Genomic DNA, 22,989 nt, shown 5'->3' with positions numbered 1-22,989 from the left:
AAACCCACGGGTTTTGGCCTCCCCAGCAGAGTCGCCACTTTTCTGTAGCGGGGTTTTCGTTACCTTTAGGTTTATTGACTAAACCAAAAGTCAACATACAATTCGAGTTGCCACCTCACTTTTATTTATCCAAAGGAAAGGCTAAAAAGCGAACAAAAGCCAAGTAAGAAGTTTTTCAAATCAAAAACTAATAAAAATGTCAGAGATCTAGGTAAGGGGGTTGGTTATGAAATGGGAAGGTTTTACGCACCCAAAACATCCTTAGTACTCTAAGGGAACCCTTTCGGAAAATATGTGTTGTAGGTTGGTATTTGTGAAAAGATTTGTGCAAAAGATTGGAGGGATGAGAAGAGAATAGATTATATTTACAAATTTTATTGTTTGAATGGATGAACCCATTGCCTACGTACCATCACAAAGGAGGATCAAAACCTCGTAGTTCGTGGTATAAATTTCAAATATTGGTGAATTGATTTTAATCAAAAGCCTTAAGGTCTTTTGTTATCAAAGGGAGAAAACTCAACCTAAACCAACAATCCACCATGTGAGGAAGGCTTCAACATGCTAGTGAGGGGTTGACCCTATAATAAGCATGGAAGGCTTATAATCCAACACTAAGGATGAGGTGAGATTTACATCAACCACTATGATAACTCAAACCTATGACTAATGTTTTTGAAAAGAGTTTAACAAGTGGCCATTGGAACCACAAAACAACTTGAAATGGGTTATGTTTACTAGATGAATTTATTTACAAAATGAGGTCAAAGTTGGATTAAAGTTTATTTACAATGAGTATTTATGAAAATGGTTTTGAAAAGTCAAAGGCCTAAGGCCTAGATTTCTAATTTGAAATAAATTAAAAGTTTTAAAAATGATTTTTGGCTTGGTTAGAGGGGGGAGAGGAGAGAAGGGCTATTCCTAAAGCATACAAAGATAAGAGGGGAGAGATAACTGATGTGTTGTTTTTTTTGCAAGTATACGAATGCGTCAGAGTAATATAAAAGATTGTCGAATCCAAAGAGACCAAGTGTCAATCTATCGTTATCTATTGTTATGGTGTTTATCAAAGGCAATCAAAATAGGTGTTTTTAGAGTGTGCAATGAAAAGTAAAGTTTTAAATAAAGATTAATTAATAAAGACAGGGTTGAATGTAATTCACGTAATCAATTAATAATCCAAGTACTTACTAATAGAGCTACTTATGGGCAATGTTTCCTACTTTGAAAAGAACTAATTTAACAGGAACTGTCGCTTTCGCGTATTCAGAACCGAGTTATACTCCCTAATCAAACCCTCTTATTGTCACTTATAAAAAGGCGCGCATTGCGTTAGAGTAGTAAACCTATTTTTAAGAAATATAGTATCTTGACTAAGTTGAAAAGTATTATAACCTGGATTTCTTAACCAAAAGAGGTTCTCACGAACCAGACTTTAAACTTATAAATGCGTCCGAAAATAGTTTTAAAATCTCTTTTCTTCTTATGTTAAAAACTCCTAATGAACTAAACAAAGCGCTTTCGCTATTTTTGAAATAGTTAAAAACAATTAAGTTTAAAAAGACGTTGGACGGCTTTCGATCTTACCCAACGGAATTGAAGTGCGGGAAAACTTAAGTTGAAAGTTAAAATAGCCCTTAAGTGTTTCTACGAACAATTGTACGGATTATCGATTCAATTACGATCCTTACATTCTAACCTTATAAATTTAGTTAGACATGGTAAAGTAAAAGTGCATTAAAGTAAATAAAAGTAGTGCGAGTGCGAGGAAATAAATAATTTAAAGCGAGTGCGAGGAAATAAATAATTTAAAGCGAGTGCGAGGAAATAAATAAAAGTAAAGCGAGTGCGAGGAAATAAATAAAAGTAAAGCGAGTGCGAGGAAATAAATAATTTAAAGCGAGTGCGAGGAAATAAATAAAAGTAAAGCGAGTGCGAGGAAATAAATAAAAGTAAAGCGAGTGCGGGAAAATAAATAAGATAAAGACAAGTAATAAAAACCTGCTCCAATCGGAGGGTTGAATAAATTGCAAAGCGGAAATGAAAATGGCGGCAGGATTAACTTCCTTCCAAAGTGCTCCAAACTCGATTACAGACTCTATCACAAACTCGATTACACAATTGTGGTAACACTCCAATGCCAAGCGATTACCACTTTAAAATACTGAATATATGCCTAAGTGAAACAACTTTCCTCGCACTCCAAACTCGAGTTTCTATTTATAAGCAAGTAAAAAGATGGAAATGACAAGAATGCCCTTCAACTTGAAAATGGGAGGGAAAAACTTTCCTCTTGTGGCGCCCGCCACAAGGCCAAATTGAGGCGCCTTAGTGGAAGTAGTGGGGAACGTGGAAGTTGAGGGAAGTTGAGCTTGGACACGTCATGGCAGGGTCTATGGCGCCAACCATGGGGTAGGCCACAAGTACAAAATGCTGAATTTTAGGGTTTTTAGCTCTTTTTCACTCCTTTTCACGATCGGGGCTCCGACTAAAGTAAAAACTTGAAAACAAAGGAAAACATAGCAATAACACAACAAAATGATAATAAAACAACTAGAATGCATGTGAAATCGGAGTCGAAAATACGGTAAATTTCAGTGTGATCAAACTCTCCCACACTTAAACCTTTGCTTGTCCTCAAGCAAAACATTAAAAAGCTCATAAAAGAAAAATGGTGTAAACGAGTGCTTCAGGTAAAAATTCTAAGTTCAAGTCGGGATGCAGTGATAGGTACTAACTGAGTGAACTAAGGGTATCATGATGACACTAATCCGCAAATACGGACATAGACTTCATTCCTATATTAACCAACCCATATTATCCCACAATACCTAGGCCTGCCTCTTCATCTCTTTTTGTGTCCTTTTCATTCAGGCGCAATCACATTAAGCCCGTTATCTGTACATGCTTCGTAGTAGAGTGGCCTGTTAGTGATTATGATCTGAGCATGGGTTTTCTGGCACATAAATATGTGTAAACCCTTTTATTGGACCCAACTGTAGTTGTGGGGGATCGGATCGTAATCCGCCCTACCGAGTTCAGTGTCAGATACCTCTGAACCAACTAACAGTGGGTAAGCTTTTCTTTTTCTTTTTCTTTTTCTTTTTTCTTTTTGTAGCAATTTTTTACAATTCTTTGGTTTAAATGACTTTGTGAGGGTCACCTATACTGGAGTTGCCTTTTTGCGTTTTTTTTTTGTTTTTTTTGTTTTTCTGGATCATTCACTTATTTGCATCGGTCCCCTACGTAGAGGATGCGTAGGCCGGAGCTGACTGCTGAGATAAACTACTAAGGACTTATACGGAAATGATGATTAAGGCCATGGTATATGGGGTGTTTCGGGAATGATTCCTATATTTACGAAGTCTATGGTGCTAAAACAGATACTGATGTTTCGCAAAGTTCTCCCAAACCGCATCCTTACTCGAAACATGTCTTTAAAACCTGAAAACTTTCGGAATAACACTATTTTCTTTTGCAAAAAAAATTCGGTGGGGCTAAAGGTATGGGGAGGTAGGATTGTACTAAAGATCTACTATATTTGGTGACTCGTCAGACTTATGCATTATACTAAAAAGCAAAATAAACAACTAAAAGGAAATAACAAATAAATAAACTATCTAAAAACAGCAAAGAAAAAGCGATAAAGGAAAAAACGAGAAAAGCAATAAAGAAAAGACGATAGAGTCTCCTCCCACACTTAAGTCGAACATTGTCCCCAATGTTTCGAAATAAGATAAGGGAAGAGTTACCTGACAACCTATTGCTGACCACTAGTGCCCTCGCCATCCTGAGGTGGACGACGAGATCGGGTACGACGACGATCTCTCTGAACCATCCTCGCCATCAGGGCATCCTGAGCGGTCCTCTCCTCTCGAAGGTGACCTAGAATGGTACCCTGAGTGTTTTCTATGAGAGCAATATGTTGTTGGTGGTGTTGTTGTTGACGAACCTGTGTATTGGTAACCGTAAGCAGAGACTGTAGAACAGTGTCATAGGACCTGTCTGTCCTCCGCTGCGATTCTTGCATGAAGCTCATGTTATTCGTCATTTGTTGCTGGATGGTAGAGAGTAGGTCGTCACGCCTTTGCTCTCTAGCCATGTGGTCATGCCACATCTCCTCTGTAATATAGAAGCCAGGAGTGGTACCTGCAGAAGAAGGAGATGGTGTGGTGTGTGGTGGTGAAGGATGATGGGGGGACACATGGGGTACGGGAGATCTCTTTCTCCGATCATATTCATCATCAGTGTCATGTCCCGCCTCATCAAGAATGTTAGGAGGAAGAGGACCCAAAACAAGTGGGGCATCTAAAGCGTAGGTCCAATTCCTTTCATCTCGTACATCTGTACGTCTAGTGCACGGTAAAACAACAAACGGGATGGCTACACCATGAACCATAAGCATATAGCCTCCTTCTCTCCTCGAGCGGCACAATTTCATGTCTCTTAGAAATTTTAGGTTAATTGTGCGAGGAGGTAAGGGTTCTAGGGTAGCCATCTCATCGTTCAGGTTAAGCACCCGAGCAATAGATGTAATCAATCCACCAAAAGAAATCGGTCCCGCTTTATTCACAGTTAAAATCATATGAGCAAGCATGAACGGGACCGAATTAATACGTCTATTTGTGAGGCTTCCTTGTAAAAATAGAAGCTCACTAGCATTAACCTTATTTGGATTCTCCCGGCCAAAAATAGTGCATGCCAACAGATATCTAAAAACTCTGATGGTCGGGTTATGGATAGTTGAGGCAAGAACTCCTTCAAAAGAGTTTATGGAAGTGTTTGATAAACGCTCCCAGAAGGAAAATACCTCAACAGACCATTCGGAATCCAAAGGGGCCTCACAAATAGCACCGTCCCCATGAGGCATTCCTAACAAGCTGGCTAGTTCGTCGGTACTGAATTGGTATTCAACAGCAAACATTCTAAATTTGACAGTACCAATTGTGCTAGCAGTGTTAGGGTTGACAATATAAATTAAGGAACTCAAAAATTCAATTGTCAACCGCTCATAGGTAGGTTCTTTGTTGGAAAAGAAATTATGCAAACCTAAGTTATTTAATAAATGAAATATGCTATGATAGATACCTAAAGTGTAGAGACAGTTTTCGTCAACATACCTTGTCGGGAGGATTTCCCGATTTTGCAACCGTTCAATAATTTTTCTTTGTCAATCTCCCGGTTTCCCTCCTCGAAGAATGAATCCGTTAAACTCCATTTGAAAAGCTCTTGAAAAGTGATGAAGAAGATGAAGTGGTTTGTGAAAAGGTTGGATTTTTACAAAATCCGACGGATGAAATCGAAAATGGAAATTGGAATAATGATTTGTGTGGTGTGGTGGTTAGAAAAGTATGAGCTTTTTGGGGGTTCAATGATGTTTTTCTAAGGTGAAAAAATGGGTTTGGAAGATTGTCAGTTGCAAAAATGGTGAAGAAAGGGGTTCTGCCCCGACCTTTTACAGACGCTGTGGCGGGCGCCACAGGGTCTATGGCGGGCGCCACAAGGCAAAATCTGGCTGGGCCAGATTTTGGTCCTTTGGTTTGGGCTTCTCTTGTCTTTTGGCTTTGAGGGGTCTGGATAGCATTTGTCTTGTGATTCTCCTAGTATCTTTGACTTGCATAATTTTATAAAAGTAAAAAATAAAAGTGAAACTGAAACAAAAACAAAAATTAAATATAAATAAATAAATAACTGAAAAATTAAAATGCAAATAAAATAAACATAAAACATATATAGATAAAAATAGAAATACTAATGTATAGCAGTAGTTTATATAATATTCCAAACGCGATAATATAAAATGAGTTATGTAAATACGAGAAAAATAAAAATAAAATAAAAGAGCGATAAAATAAGATGGAATGGTGAGATCATATAGTAGGGATGTCATCTTCCTGAGTGGATCCACGGAGCGTGGCGATTTCCTGCTTGAGCTCTGCGATCTCCTGATATAGACAGTCGGCTTCAGTAGCATGGGTGAGATCAGACACTCCCATCTGTAAAGTGAGGTCAGCCACCTCCTGTCTAAGCTCTGCGATCTCTCTACGACACTCAGCGATCTGAGTGCGGATGTCGGGTGTCTGCAATGAAAGATTATTAGAGAAAACAGTGATTCTGGGAGATGGTGGTGTAGGCGTGTATTCAGCAATGGGTGGTGATCTTGGTTCCTCAACGGTCTCTCCCTGGCCCTCCAGAGCATAACTCCAATTCGCTGGATCATGCACACTGGTCATCATAGGATCTGGCAGTGTGAAGTAATGAATAGCCTCGCTGTCGACTAGCAATCGGAACTGACATGGGTGGAAAGAGGCTCTCCTCATCAATCCTCTGGTCAAACAGAAATCGATGTCCATGGTAGTGTACCCACAGTAGGTCCGAAGATGTAACAGCTTGCGAGACAGACCTAAAGCGACAACAATTTGTATAATAAAAAGTTCCCACATGCTACTGGGCGAGACTGGGATGCACAAAATAATAGGAAGATCTCCTCTTCACTCAGTAGTGTCTCTGCATCCGGCTTTCCCAGGAAGGAATGTGCTAATATCATCTGAAGGCGGGGTTATGTATGACATGAGACAACTGCATAGATGGATCCTGGCTTCCGTCACCCGAGATATCACTCCAAAACTTCTCAACCTCCTTACCCAAGAAATATCCCATAGGTGTCTCCGGGATAGCATCAGGAGTAGTCTGGAAGCCCAATAAGTCGCCGAACTCTTTTTGGTTAAAAGAGTACTCAACTCCGAAAAGCCTGAAAGCAGCATACCCATCTGGTCCAGAATATGGGTCATAGTCGAATGAACTCAGGAACTCCAAAGTCAGGTTCCTATATGTGTTACTCAAGTCATCTGCAAACTCGTCCCAGTGAAGCTGGTGGCTAAGGAATCAGATACTCGGCTTGATACCCAGTGCCTCCATACAGTGCTGATCAGGATAACGTGTGGGTGCCATAGGGCGCTGATATAAAGCAATGTAGCGCTCCCTCTGAACATTATCTCTATAGGCCACGTGCATGTCATCAAAATCCTGCATCCTGTAAAGGTTAAGAAAGTGATCCTGAAAGTGCAAACCATTCAAATTTTAGTCTCAATGCAAAATATGATAAAATAAAATAAAAATAAAATTAAATAAATGAGAAAAAGTAAAATGAAAGTAAAACCATGGGTTGCCTCCCACGCAGCGCTTGTTTAACGTCAATAGCTTGACGATTAGAATTTATACACCTGTAGTAGTAGGAATTGGTGGATCAATCAGGGTGTGGCTTGAGTAGTATGCTGGAATGTCTTCTCCTTCGTAGAGCTTCAGTCTTTGTCCATTTACAATGAATGGACTACAGGTATCGTTCTTGATTTCTACGGCTCCGGATCTCAGAATCTTGGATACTTCGAAAGGACCAGTCCATCTTGAACGTAGCTTTCCAGGGAAGAGTCGTAAGCTAGAGTTAAAAAGGAGAACAAGATCGCCTATATTGAAGTTTTTCTTTGTTATTCTTTTGTCGTGATAGGCTTTTGTCCTCTCTTTATATATTTTTGCATTCTTGTAGGCAGATTGCCTAAGTTCTTCTAATTTATGAATGTCTAGGGTACGCTTTTCTCCAGCGGCTAGGTAGTCTAAATTCAAAGTTTTAATGGCCCAATAGGCCTTATGCTCTAATTCGAAAGGTAAGTGACAGGATTTTCCATAAACTAGTTGATAAGGAGTAGTTCCTATAGGGGTTTTGAAAGCGGTTCTATAGGCCCATAATGCTTCTTGAAGCTTCTGAGACCAGTCTCTCCTAGAAATAGAAACAGTTTTCTCTAGGATTTGTTTTATCTCCCTATTAGATACTTCTACTTGGCCACTAGTTTGTGGATGGTATGGTGTTTCTACTCTATGCCTAACTCCATATTTTCTTAAAAGTTTGTCAAATATTCTCGATATAAAGTGTGATCCTCCATCGCTTATGACTAAACGTGGTGTTCCAAATCTAGGGAATATATAGTTTTTAAATAGTTTGATTACTACCCTAGTGTCGTTTGTGGGTGCAGCTATAGCTTCAATCCACTTAGACACATAGTCTACAGCTACTAAGATATACCTATTTCCTAAGGATGATGGAAAAGGTCCCATGAAATCTATACCCCATACGTCAAAGAGTTCTACTTCCTGAATGTTTCTTAGAGGCATTTCATCACGCCTTGAAATGTTTCCAGTGCGTTGGCATCTATCACACTTGACAATGCAAGCATAGACATCTCGCCACATGGTAGGCCAGAATAGGCCAGCTTGAAGAATCTTGGCGTATGTCTTAGAGGTGCTCGCATGTCCACCATAAGGTGCAGAATGACAATGCTCGATAATACTATTTACCTCTTCTTCTGGAATGCAACGGCGAAAAATGCCATCTTTACCCCTTTTGAAAAGGAGCGGTTCATCCCAATAGAAGTTTCTCACATCGTGGAAGAATTTCTTTTTGTGGTGGTAGTCAAGATCAGGGGGTACTATATCAGCAGCTAGGTAATTAACGAATGGCAGCATGATCGGTGTAAACTATAATTTTTGCTCCTACTAGATAAGATCTAAATTTGTCTATAGCGAAAACTACAGTGAGTAATTCTTTTTCAGTTATTGCGTAGTTAAGTTGGGCAGCATCTAGGGTTCTACTGGCATAATAAATGGCATGTAATTTTTTTATCTTTCCTTTTTCCTAGAACGGCTCCAACTGCATAATCACTAGCACCGCACATTATCTCAAAAAGGTTCTGACCAATCAGGCGGTTTCATAATGGGTGCAGATACTAATGCTTGCTTTAAAAGATTAAATGCGTCATTACATTTTTCATCAAAAATGAATTCAGCATCTTTCATTAAAAGTCCAGTTAAAGGTTTGGTTATTTTGGAGAAGTCCTTAATAAAACGCCGGTAGAATCCAGCGTGTCCAAGGAAGCTTCGGACTTCTCTGATGGTTTTAGGGGGTTTTAGGTTTTCTATAACTTCTATTTTAGCTTTATCTACCTCTATACCTTTTTCGGAAACTATATGTCCTAAAATTATTCCTTCGGTTACCATGAAATGACATTTTTCCCAGTTTAGCACGAGGTTCACCTCCACGCATCTCTCCAGGATTTTCTCAAGGTTAGCAAGACAATTGTGGAAATCAAACCCGCAAACCGAGAAATCATCCATAAACACTTCCATGATACCGTCTAGGTAATCTGCAAAGATTGACATCATGCAGCGTTGGAAAGTAGCTGGGGCATTACAGAGGCCGAACGGCATTCGTCTGTAGGCAAAAGTTCCATAAGGGCATGTAAAGGTAGTTTTTTCTTGATCTTCGGGGTGAATAGGTATTTGGAAGAATCCAGAGTATCCATCTAGATAACAGAAGTAAGAGTGTCTGGCTAGACGCTCCAACATCTGGTCTATAAATGGTAAAGGGAAATGATCCTTCCTAGTTACTTTATTTAATTTTCTATAATCTATACACATCCGCCATCCTCCTTCTAAACGTTTTGCTACATGTTCGCCTTTATCGTTTTGCACGACTGTGATGCCTCCCTTTTTAGGTACTACATGCACAGGGCTCACCCACTTACTATCCGAGATCTGATAGATTATACCTGCCTCAAGTAACTTAAGAACTTCCTTTTTAACAACATCACTCATTATAGGGTTTATTCTTCTCTGATGTTCCCTAGAGGGTTTTGAATCTTCTTCTAGTGAAATCCGATGCATGCATACAGATGGGCTTATACCTTTTAGGTCAGAGATATTATATCCTAAGGCTGAGGGATATCTTCGTAAAACGTCTAAAAGTTGGTTCGTCTCCTCTTGGCTCAAGGTAGCACTAACTATAACTGGACGATTCATCTTTTCATCGAGGAACTCGTATCTCAGGTTCTTAGGTAGTTCCTTAAGTTCTAAGGTTAGTTTCTTAGGGCATGGCATAGGATCTGGGGTAAGGGATAAACATTCGTAAAGGTTATCATCGATGTAAGGTTTCTTAAAGTCATCATCTTCCCTTATGAGATTTGATGCTAACTTAATTGTTTCTATAATTTCTTTTTGTTCTAATTCTCTAACACATTCATCAATGATATCTAAGGCATAACACGAGTCTCCCATCACAGGTGCCATAAGAAATTTTGAAAGTATAAATTCTATTTTCTCGTCACCTACCTCAAATGTCAACTTTCCTTTCTTGACATCTATTATGGCTCCTGTAGTCGATAAGAATGGTCTACCTAGAAGGATTGGTATATCATTGTCCTATTTGATGTCCATGACAACAAAATCAGTAGGGATAAATAACTGACCTATCCTAACAGGAACATCTTCTAAAATGCCTATCGGATATTTAACAGATCTATCGGCTAACTGAAGTGACATCTTAGTGGGCTGTAATTCTCCTAAGTTTAACCTCTCACAAACTGCTAAAGGCATTAGGCTCACACTAGCTCCTAAGTCTAGAAAAGCTTTTTCGATGACATGATTACCCAAAAGGCAAGGAATGGAGAAATTTCCAGGATCTTTATCTTTCTTTGCTAATTTGTCCTCGGAAATAGCATTACATTCCAAAGGCTTCGGATCGTCAAGTCTACGTTTGTTGGTAAGGATGTCTTTGAGAAACTTTGCATAAGAAGGTATTTGGGTGATGGCTTCTGTGAAAGGGATTTCTACATGAAGTTTTTCTATAACTTTAATAAATTTTTGATACTGTTTATTGATCTGGGTTTGTTTGAGTCTTTGCGGATATGGTATAGGTGGTTTATATGGCGGGGGTGGTACCTAAGTTTTATCTTTAGGTTCTTCTCCTTTATCTCGACCTTCCTAGTTTTCAGATTCCTCTGGTTCCTTTACTTCGTCCGTGGGTTTGGTACATTCCTTTGAAGTTTCAGGTTCACTCAATCTAGGGTTTGGTGGCTCATCATAAGCGTTCCCACTTCGTAGGGTAATGGCATTGGCTTGTCCTCTCGGATTTTGTTGAGGTTGTCCAGGGAATTGTCCTCCAGGTGTGGTCTGAGGGGCTTGGTTTAAAGCTACCTGAGAGATCTGGGTTTCAAGCATCTTAGTATGAGTAACTATTTGGTCAACCTTGGTTCCTAACTGAGTAATCAATTCGTTAACATGAATGTTTTGGTTCATGAACTCCTTGTTTTGTTGGGTTTGAGCGGTGATAAAATTTTCCATAATTTTCTCAAGGCTCGGCTTTGGTGGTACAGGTTGCATAGGTTGATTTGATCTAGGGGCTTGATAACTAGGTCTCGGAGGTGTATTATTTTGAATAGGGTTATTGTTTTTATAGGAGAAGTTCGGGTGATTCCTCCATCCAGGGTTATAGGTATTCGAGTATGGGTTCCCTTGGGTGTAGTTCACTTGCTCAGAGTGGGTTTCGTTTAATAGACTGCATTCTGCAGATTGGTGTCCTTTGGTTCCACATATCTCACAATCCGACGAAACTGCGGCTACAGTATTCGGGTTTATGCACATATGCTCGACTTTGAGGGCTAATGCGTCCATTTTAGCTTGCATCATGTCTATAGAGCTTAGTTCATGCACTCCTCCTTGGGCTTCCTTCCTCTCTAATGTCGCTCGTTCGACTCCCCATGATTGATGGTTTTGAGCCATATCTTCGATGAGGGCACTAGCTTCAGGATAAGGTTTGTTCATCAGAGCACCACCTGCGGCAGCGTCGATGGTCATCTTCGTCTTGTAATGAAGTCCATTATAGAAGGTTTGAATGATTAACCAATTTTCTAATCCATGATGTGGGCATGCTCGTAACAACTCTTTATATCTCTCCCAATCTTCGAACAACGATTCTCCTTGGTTTTGGGTAAATCTAGTTATATGGTTTCGAAGAATGACGGTCTTACTCGGGGGAAAATATCTAGCAAGGAAAACTCTTCTAAGGTTATCCCAAGTCGTAATGGAATTGGGTGGAAGGGAATCTAACCATGATAGGGCTTTATCTCTGAGAGAAAAAGGAAATAATCTTAAAAGTATTGCCTCAGGAGAAGCTCCATTGGTTTTAAAAGTGTCTGCTAATTGAAGAAATATTTTTAAATGTTGGTTCGGGTTCTCAGTAGCGAGACCTAAGAATTGTCTCTGTTGCACTAGTTGCAACAGGGATGGTTTAAGTTCAAAATTATTAGCTGGGATGGTTGGGTTTATTATACTAGAACTAGGTTCTTCATTAGATGGTTGAGCGAAATCTTTAAGAGGTCTTTGGTTTTGATCTTCGGCCATAGCTCTCTTAATTCTATGAAAGAATAAAGGTGCGCGAGCGTAACGTTCAGGTTCCGCCAGAGGGTATACTAAGCTTAAACTTCTGGTGCTGCGAGTTCTTCGCATTGACCGGCGGAAAATAGCCTAAGTCTAAACGATATAACAATAGGAAAATGAAATTTGACGAAATTGGTCCCCGGCAACGGCGCCAAAAACTTGATGCGTTGTTTTTCGCAAGTATACGAACACGTCAGAGTAATATAAAGGAATGTCGAATCCACAGAGACCAAGTGTCAATCTATTGTTATCTATTGTTATGGAGTTTATCAAAGGCAATCAAAATAGGTGTTTTTAGAGTGTGCAATGAAAAGTAAAGTTTTAAATAAAGATTAATTAATAAAGACAGGGTCGAATGTAATTCACGTAATCAATTAATAATCCAAGTACTTGCTAATAGAGCTACTTATGGGCAATGTTTCCTACTTTGAAAAGAACTAATTTAACAGGAACTGTCGCTTTCGCGTATTCAGAACCGGGTTGTACTCCCTAATCAAACCCTCTTATTGTCACTTATAAAAAGGCGCGCATTGCGTTAGAGTGGTAAACCTATTTTTAAGAAATATAGTATCTTGACTAAGTTGAAAAGTATTATAACCTGGATTTCTTAACCAAAAGAGGTTCTCACGAACCAGACTTTAAACTTATAAACGCGTCCGAAAATAGTTTTAAAATCTCTTTTCTTCTTATGTTAAAAACTCCTAATGAACTAAACAAAGCGCTTTCGCTGTTTTTGAAATAGTTAAAAACAATTAAGTTTAAAAAGACGTTGGAAGACTTTCGATCTTACCCAACGGAATTGAAGTGCGGGAAAACTTAAGTTGAAAGTTAAAATAGCCCTTAAGTGTTTCTACGAACAATTGTACGGATTATCGATTCAATTACGATCCTTACATTCTAACCTTATAAATTTAGTTAGACATGGTAAAGTAAAAGTGCATTAAAGTAAATAAAAGTAGTGCGAGTGCGAGGAAATAAATAATTTAAAGCGAGTGCGAGGAAATAAATAATTTAAAGAGAGTGCGAGGAAATAAATAATTTAAAGCGAGTGCGAGGAAATAAATAAAAGTAAAGCGAGTGCGAGGAAATAAATAAAAGTAAAGCGAGTGCGAGGAAATAAATAATTTAAAGCGAGTGCGAGGAAATAAATAAAAGTAAAGCGAGTGCGAGGAAATAAATAAAAGTAAAGCGAGTGCGGGAAAATAAATAAGATAAAGACAAGTAATAAAAACCTGCTCCAATCGGAGGGTTGAATAAATTGCAAAGCGGAAATGAAAATGGCGGCAGGATTAACTTCCTTCCAAAGTGCTCCAAACTCGATTACAGACTCTATCACAAACTCGATTACACAATTGTGGTAACACTCCAATGCCAAGCGATTACCACTTTAAAATACTGAATATATGCCTAAGTGAAACAAAGTTGCTCTGAGTTTGCCTCTGCTCTAAGTTTGGATGATTGTAAAAGTGATTTCGAGTTTCTATTTATAAGCAAGTAAAAAGATGGAAATGACAAGGATGCCCTTCAACTTGAAAATGGGAGGGAAAAACTTTCCTCTTGTGGCGCCCGCCACAAGGCCATGGCGCCCGCCACAAGGCCAAATTGAGGCGCCTTAGTGGAAGTAGTGGGGAACGTGGAAGTTGAGGGAAATTGAGCTTGGACACGTCATGGCAGGGTCTATGGCGCCAACCATGGGGTAGGCCACAAGTACAAAATGCTGAATTTTAGGGTTTTTAGCTCTTTTTCACTCCTTTTCACAATCGGGGCTCCGATTAAAGTAAAAACTTGAAAACAAAGGAAAACATAGCAATAACACAACAAAATGATAGTAAAACAACTAGAATGCATGTGAAATCAGAGTCGAAAATACGGTAAATTTCAGTGTGATCAATAACCCTTGGAGTTCCTTTTCTTGGAGTCATAGAGATGACTCAAGATGCTCCTTTCCTTTGGATTTAGTACACAAAGCAAGCAATCAATAATTTGAATTCAAGCTTCTAGGATCTCCATTTGACTTGGCTCTTAACTTGGCTACTCATGGTAATGGTCCTCTTTTCCTAATCTTAAGATGAGATTCCTATCACACAAAAGCACACATTAAAAAGCTCGCAACATAATAAAGGGAATGGACAAAGAATAAGTTTGAGGAGAAGTCCTTTAAGGTCAACTTTGAATTTTAGCATTCTAAAGGCATGAGGCCTAGTTGCTCTTCAATACATTTTGCATTCTAAAGGCATGAGGCCTAGTTGCTCTTGAACTCCTTTAAGCACGGGTGAATCCTAATTCTAAGTCCTTTATCCTTTTGTATTTTGGTTCACTCAAAACAAACACAAAACAACACAAAATAGCAATATATTTATATACAATAATGGGCTCAAATGAGCAAAAGAAAAATGACTTAAACATAAAATATGTGCTCAAGTGAGCAAAATGAAAATCAAGATGAATAATGAGCAAGAAATAAATGACATTAAAAGTAAATGACAAGAATTTAAAAGCTCAAATTAAACTTAGTAGTTAGTAGAGTTATGTTAGCTTGTCATAAGACAATGTAGCACTATGTTAAGCAATCGTAAGTGGACTAATATAGTAGCCACACCTATCCGAGGCCGGTCAATAAGAATATAGGAAAAGAACACAAGTTAGAGGTCATGACTAGTAAGCCAAGCTCCATAAACTTGCCATGCCAAACAAGATGGGAAGGGCCTTGTATTGACTTTTGGTTATTTGCTTGACCAAGAAGTAACCTATCTTTGACACAAAATAACTCACTTGATCATGGATCAAGTTGAGTTTGGTTTGGATCAAAGAAGATTAAACTTCTATTTGTCAAGACCAACCTCAAGACTTTAACTCATTAGCCATTGAGGGAAAGAAAAGGATGAAGATGAAAGGGAGGGGGATAAGAAGACAACAACCAATCCTAATTGATCAAGGGATAACTTATCCTTGATCAAATTCATTCATCTCTCTAGGTGATGATCCTTAAGGATTCTCAAACCACAAGATCCAATGAATTTAATCAAAGTTGAATCAATTCAACCTTGATCAACACCAAACATGAGAGGAATGAATATAACAAGTAAAGAAGTAAATACTATTTTTTTGGTAATTTTTTAATTAAAAGAAAATACAAATAAAAAACACACAAGCAAAGTTGAACCTCAAATTCAATTCAAAACAACTTCAATAAGTCTAATTAAATTTTCATAGGTTCAATATAGTCAAACAAACTTTGACTAATTTTCTCACAAATTTTTAAAGCCAGAAAGTAATTAAAATCAATTAAAAACAAACAAAAATAGCATAATATGAATTACAATCTCAAATAATCTCAAAACAAACAACAAATTGTTGAGACTATTTTTCATTGACTTATCATGATCCATAGATGCTATGAAAATATTTTTGTATTTTTCTAAAGTCAGAAAGCATTTTAAAATGAATTAAAATCATTAAAAACCAAATAATTCATGAAAAAATATAAAATAAGGTTACAAAAATAATTAAAAATCATAAGATGAAACTAGATTTTTCAAGAAAATTTTTTAAGTTGGTCTCATATTTTTCTGACCTCATATGAATTTTTTTATGAATTATTGAAAATAGAATGTATTGAAAGAAAATAAAGAGAAAATGAAATAAAGCGAAAAAGGCTGAGCCACCGGATCCGTCTCATTAAATGACGTGGCGTGTTACACGACCTGGATCTGAGGGTGCATGATGTACTCAAGTCAGCAGTGAAACACAATGAATTAAAAAAGTAATTAGAAAGGATGCACGAGATTAGATCATGAGGAGAGATCCAATGGCTGTGATCAGTACACGTGGTGGTGGTGGTGGAAACACCACCTTCTCCGATCAACCAAACAAAATCCGGCCAGAAATTACAGGAAAACGAATCTCATCAAGAATAAAAAACAAGGGCATGGAAATGAAGCTTATGTGATGTTGATCATCACTGTACCATTAGATTCCTCTCATTCTTCCTATATTGAGAGAAAAATGAAGGAGAAAATCATGGTGTCCACACGGATTGATATTGAAATGGAAAATTAAATGCACCAAAAGTGTGCCTCAAGTATGAGGACTTCAGAGAACCACAAAAACACAAGAATACTACATTGAATTGTGAGTTTCAGATCCAAACATCTTGAGCTTATACCTTCCAAAATGGTGAGTTTCTGACCACGAATCCTTCAAGCTTTTTGCTCCTTTTTGATCTCTGAATATAGGGAAGATGATTGGCTAAGGAATCTAGTTTTGAAACTCGACTAATGTTGCTGAATTTCAAGCTTGAAAATATTGAAAAAATGGTGAGTGATTCCTTCGGTGAGGGTTGTGGTTTCAATTCAGCAGCATGTGGGATATCCAAAAGGTTTTTTTTTTAAATGAAGGAGAGTAAGCCCTTATTTATAGGTAAATGCATCTGATCATCACACTTTGCTCATGTGCATGAGAATTGCAATTTTGAATGCATGGGCCTTTGTGGATGTGTGAGAGGCCCATGAATGGTTGAAGGGACTTGCTGAGCTCATATGGAAAGCATGTGGTCATGCACATGGAATGGAAAAGGCTTGCATCTCAAGTTTTAACATAAAATGTCAAAAATACAAATAAATGAAGAAAAATTAGAATCTCTCAAATGGTAGATCTAAATGACTATTGTGAGTAATGGTTGGAAAGCTCTTGAAATAAGGAATAAAAGTTATGTTGGGAAAAAAACCATTTGACATGTGGAAATTGATCAAAACTGGATTGGAAAGTTCAAGTGTAAAACATGTTCAAATCACTTTGAAAAAGTCAACCAAAAGTAAGCTTGGTCAAACCCCTCTGACCTCATGATACAAGCTTCAAATGAAACAACCTCCAACATCTAAGTTATATATCATTTCAATATAGTCAATTGAGACTCAAAGTTTGCATCATTTGGATTTTCTATGACAAAGTTATGGGCATTTGAAGTTGGGTACTTTTTCAAATTCAATGAATTAGGTCAAAGATGACCTATAATATTTTGTAATGTCACATGTATTTACTTTAGGATTATAAAATTTTGTCCAACATAACATTTGAAGTAGACATATCAATCTTTCAAATTCCTTTTGTCCCACCTCAAAATCATAAAAATTTAGAAAGTTATGCCCTTGGCAAGTTGACCCAAAATTAGGGTTTCAACCAAAATGACCTATAAATTTTTGAAATTAATTATGACCTTACAAACTTCAAATGTATTTTCTATGAACATTAAAGTTGTTCATATGTTTCTTAGGAACATTGTTTCTTTTGGGGTCATCTTCATTTGACAAACACATCAAGAGTTATAGCTCATTGAACCTCAGCTTAGTCAGATGACTTAACTGGTCAACTTTTCAAAGTCAAACTTCTAATCTTGATGAATAAATGATTGAGAGGACTCAAATAGGCTCATATATGCATTAAATTATAAATGAAATAAGTTCCCTTGATTAAATTTGATCAGAGGTTGAGATTGCTTCATGGGCAAGGCACAGTCAAAGCATAGTGAAATTAGGGTTTCCCTAGGAAACAATCTTCAAGCCCTTTGGATTATCTTGATCAAATTGGAAAATTGAGATACTTGGTATACCTATATGATGATTAGGAACTTTGTGGACCATTTTCATGCTTTTTCTCATCTTCATCTAGCCATTGCATTGGGCTTAGGAGCCTCCTAGGAGCATTGTGGAGCACATGATCACTTGAGCTTCAAAACAAAAAGAGTTAGTCACATATTTTTATGCTTTTGGTTAGTAATCAAATAAGAAAATCAATAACATACCATACAAGCATGCTTGGTAATCTCAAATCACTCAAACAAGTCCCAACCCTAGGGTTAAGGAGCCAAACATGCTATGATCCTTGAGGCAATGCACTTGTGCAATAACATGATGCCATGAGGGATCTTAGGGTCAAAATTAGGGTCTTACACATATGTCACGTGATTGTGTCACTTTTGTAGCAACTCAAGATTTTTTTTACATTGTATCTTTCATTTTTCATGCTTGTGTTGTGTTATTTGGCATAACTTGTGACACTTATGTTCTTTTGTTGCATTATTGTCTTTTATTTATGTTTATGAATTCTTTTTCAATATGCAAATCATTCAAGGTGAGTGATATCATATTGATGCTCTTATCTTTGCAAATCTCCTATGTGTGATATATTGGTTTATACGTGATTTAAGATTCTTCTCATGGATTGCTTTGTTTCTTTTTAATGTTGTCAAAGGGGGAGAATCAAGTTGAAGTTGGGCTGCATATATTCAGGGGGAGCTTTTCATTGCAATTGCACCGTATTAAGTTTGGCCATCATCAAAATGAGGGAGTATGTGAGTGCAACTTCCGTTAGATGTGTTTTGTATGATGTCAAAAGTAGGATACTTTAGCGTTAACGTACATTGGACGATTTCCTCTGATTCTCTATGTGCATTTCAGCATTAGGAAGAATAAAAGTATTTGAAAATAACTTGGAAAAGGTCTCATCCATCAAACATGCATGAAAAATCAATTTTTGTGAAAATAACATTACAAGTCGATGTAAGACCCCAATTTTGACCCTAAGATCCCTCCTGCAACTTCATCATATGCATTATCATTGGGATCATACCTTGGCATCCTCCTCACCCCTCTTTCATTGGGTTTGTTTTGGTAGAGATCACCAAGCACCATGTGATTGTATCATACTTGTATATTATCATTTTTACTAACCCCAATACCAAAAATATGTCTTTGTATTTGCCTGACTCTTTTGTAGGTAGGTGTAGTGGGAAATTCATGATCATCAAGCTATTTTTGACAAGCTAGAGATCAAATAACAAGAGTCGCCACTGCGCTTTTATTATTTACAAGGGAAAAGGGAAAAAGTACGAACAAAACCCAAAAGTAAGAAGTTTTCAAATCAAAACTAGTAAAAAGTCAGAGATCACAGGTAAGGGGGTTGGTTACAGAGAGGGAAGGTGTTAGCACCCAAAGTGTCCTAGGTACTCCTAGGGAGCCCTTTTTGTGTGCATACGTATTTTGTACAAAGTGATGTTTACAAACAAATATAATGGAGGGATGAGAAAATAATTCATTAATTATATTTTTGTGTTTGACAAGACCTTCGGTCTTATGCCTACGTACCAACATAAAAATGAGGGATCAAAACCTCGTAGTTCGTGATACAAATTTCAAAATAGATGCATTGATTTTAACAAAATTTAAGTTTGAAAGGCACAAAGGCATAAAATGGTTTGAATGAGTTAGTTCTTTTTGGCTTTTTTGAAAGTTTAAGTCAAGTATAGTTAAGTTTATTTACAAGTTTGATTTAAGAAAAGAAGTTTGAAAATGCAATGGCATAAGGCCAAAGTTTCTATCTTTTTTCAAAGTTTTAGAACAAAATAAGTTCAATCAAAGAAGATTTTGAAAAATGGAGGGAGAGATTTTGAAATTAAAGAAATGGGGAGAAGATGAAAAGACTATCCTATGTACAAAATTAAAAGTTTAGAGTTGAAAAGATCTGACCAAATGGGTAGCAATCCAATAGACAAGAATGTCAATAGAAACCCAAAATTCCCTTGGACTTTTAGAATCAAGCAATACACAAATGCACAATTATATTATCTTGAAGAGAAAGGCATCAAATAAAGATGGCCACATCCAAGCTTATCCATTCCATGATCTTCTTCAAAATAGCCCATGTAACAGATGAATTCCACAAGTCACAGGTTCAAAAGAACAGCTTCACAATGATCATGTTGCAGAGGAACTTAGAGATGTCTTGAATAATGTATCAGATGAAGTTCAAATTGCAAGCACTTGGTTCTTCAACAAGTTGGCATTGGCCAAGTCCATTAGCATAGAAAGGTTGCCTAGATTCTAAGTCCTTTTGTCCAAGATCAAGCCAACAGTCCACTCAAAAGTTTTTTAGGGTTTTTATTATTATTATGTACATTAATGGTCAAAGACCACACAAACAAGCAAAGTATACACAAACAAAATATATCAAACAATATGGTCCAAATGGACAAAGTGAAAATTGCATTAACATAAACAATTAGAATGATATGAACAATGGCAAATGAAATAGAGTGCTAAAAGTAAATGGCATTACAGTAAAAGCTTGAAATTAAAAGTTAGTAGTTAATAGGTTAGAAGTTAGTATTGTTTTGCTTTTGCTTTTCATTTCAAGACATTCTTTGGAGAACACTCAACCCACTTATCACAAGCATGAATCCTTGAGCCAAAACATCTTCCAAAGGAAGGAAAAAGGCCAAGTTTCCACACAATACCATGAAAGAGGGGAGACTTACAATCTCACTAACTAGAATGCTTATGCCTTTTATGTCACAAATTTAGCACTATGTTAAGCAATCGTAATTGGACTTATGTAGAAGTCACAACTATTTGAGGCTGGGAAATAGAATTTTGGTGTTAATGCATGTTAGAGACATAGTATAATGGACTATGCTCATGAAACATACCACACACAAAAAGAATATGCAAAAGGTGTGGTCTAATCTCATCCATACTCATGTCGATTTTTCAATCAACTAGCATTAGGACTTTGAGATGTCATACGCCAAATGGAATGAATGAATGAAGAAGAGGAATGAGATGAAGAGGGAGGGGAATGGATCAAAACACAAATTGGTCAAAGGTGGACTTTTACCAAATTAATATCATCCATTCAGTTTGGGAGATGGAATGTACATTCCATCAATCCCCTAAATCCAATGATATTAACTTGACAAAGTCAAATCAACCTTGACCAAGGCCCAACAACAAGCGTCAAACATAAACAAAGTCATCACAATTGGTCAACAAATTTATTTGACATTTATTCAATTTAAAAATACCAAAATAGTGCATTTAAATTTAATATGGTTTGTCCAATTCCTAAAATCTCACCAAAACACCAAAAGAAATGTCCATGAGATTTATCATAGGTCAAACAAGGTCAAAGGACCTTGGAGAAACAGTTTCATAATTTTTGGACATTTAAAAATATTTTTAAACAATTAAAAATAAATGAAAAATCAATTAATTCATGAAAAATATTAATAATGATGCAAAAAATAATTTAAATTCAGAATATGAAAGAGAAAAATATTTGAAATTTTTTGGTGAAAATCCCATATTTTTTGGATCAATATTGAATTTAATATGAATTATTGAAAATAATGCAATTAAAATGAAAATTAAAATATCAGAAAAAACTGGACCACTTGATCTCCCTCATTAATTGAGGTGGCAGATCAAGTGGCCAGAAATGCGCGTTCTACCATGGTCATTAGTTAGCGCGTTGCAACAATGGTAATTCAAATGCATGCTCCAGATTAAAACAAATCAAGAGGATCATGTGGCTGTGAGACATGCCAGTGTATGGCCGGAGCTGTAGCTCCGGTCTTCTTCTCCGGTGGACCTCACCGGACTGGTCCAGCATCAACCATCACCAAAATTAAAAACAAGAACATGATTTCAAAGTAAAAATGGCACTGTGCTCGAATCTGGCCTCAATTCACTCTAACTCCAAGTATATTAAGAGATACATGGAGTTGAAATTTGAGGTACATGAACTGAGTTGCTTCGATTTGGCCTCAAAGCAACTCAAACTTCTTGCCTACATTGGTAGTACTTCAAACAACCAAAGAATCGATAGAATTGAGCATGAATTTGAGAGAATCGAAGAGATCAAAATTTTTGGAAAATATCTTCAATGGAGGTTTGGATTCAACTGGTATTGATCTTGCTTGTGCTTGATCTCACTCCACTTGCTTGCAGAAGAAGGATTGGAAGCTTACAAGGCCGTGGAATCCTGGAGATTTGAATTTCAAAACAGTGGAAATTCAACCTCAAATTTAAATGAATTTCTCAGGTTTATCCTTTGCAAAGTGAGGGTTTGAGATACGGGATCAATGCTGGCGCGAATGTGTGTGAAATTCTAAGCAATTGAGGCTCTATTTATAGCCAATTCAGTTGATATTTGCACACTTGAAATGAACTTCCAAAATTAGCAATATGTGATGCATGAGTGCATGGGCGTGTGCAGGCCCATGAAATCACTCTATCTGATCCATAATTGAGTGTAAGCAAGGCTGAAGTCATGTTGGAATGCTAAGCAATTGTGTATGGATGTTTGAAGTGTGATCCTTGCCAAGTGATGTCACCATGTTCATGCCATGCGCAGCCTATGCATTCCTTGTCCAAAATGAATGAACTTGAGTTCTTTGGAAAGGTGAGATCAAGGGGAACAACTTTCATGTTCAACACGTTTTCATTTGGAGCTTGGAACTTGGAGAAATTTGAGGTGGAAGTTTGGAAATTTTTGACATATCAAATTTTTTCTAAGTGTCAAGCCATATGTCTCAATATTCCACCTTGCTTAACTTTTTATATGAGCTTCAAATGAGAAGAGTGTCTTCGTCAAAGTTGTAGCTATCTCAAATACCTTCAAAATCGTCACCAATTTCATGTTATTTGGATTTGAAATGATATAGTTATGCATTTTTGAAGTTTGGAAAAATCACTTGATCAATGGTATAAGTCAAAAGTGACCTATAATGTAACCTCATATCACATGCTCAAAAAAGTTGAATTAGCTCCCACTCCAAACATCAAAGTTTAATTAGACACATTGAATTTGATTTTGCAACTTGGAAATCTTTCATCTCATAAAGAATTAGAAAGTTATGGCCTTGGGAAGTTGACTTTCAAATTAGGGTTT

At 37.2% G+C, this 22,989-nt stretch overlaps 1 non-coding gene across 1 annotated transcript; it reads left to right on the top strand.

Moving 5' to 3' along the window:
* The first annotated feature begins 11,737 nt into the window (after window positions 1-11,737).
* LOC127132993 (small nucleolar RNA R71) lies at window positions 11,738-11,844 on the top strand. The gene has a single exon (XR_007806994.1). It is a non-coding gene; the product is annotated as a small nucleolar RNA R71 (small nucleolar RNA).
* Window positions 11,845-22,989: the final 11,145 nt, after the last annotated feature.

This window comes from Lathyrus oleraceus, chromosome 3 (assembly GCF_024323335.1).
Source record: "Lathyrus oleraceus cultivar Zhongwan6 chromosome 3, CAAS_Psat_ZW6_1.0, whole genome shotgun sequence".
Classification (NCBI taxonomy): Eukaryota; Viridiplantae; Streptophyta; class Magnoliopsida; order Fabales; family Fabaceae; genus Lathyrus; species Lathyrus oleraceus.
The sequence above is the reverse complement of the archived record's forward strand: the minus strand, read 5'-3'. Positions and strand labels throughout refer to the sequence as shown.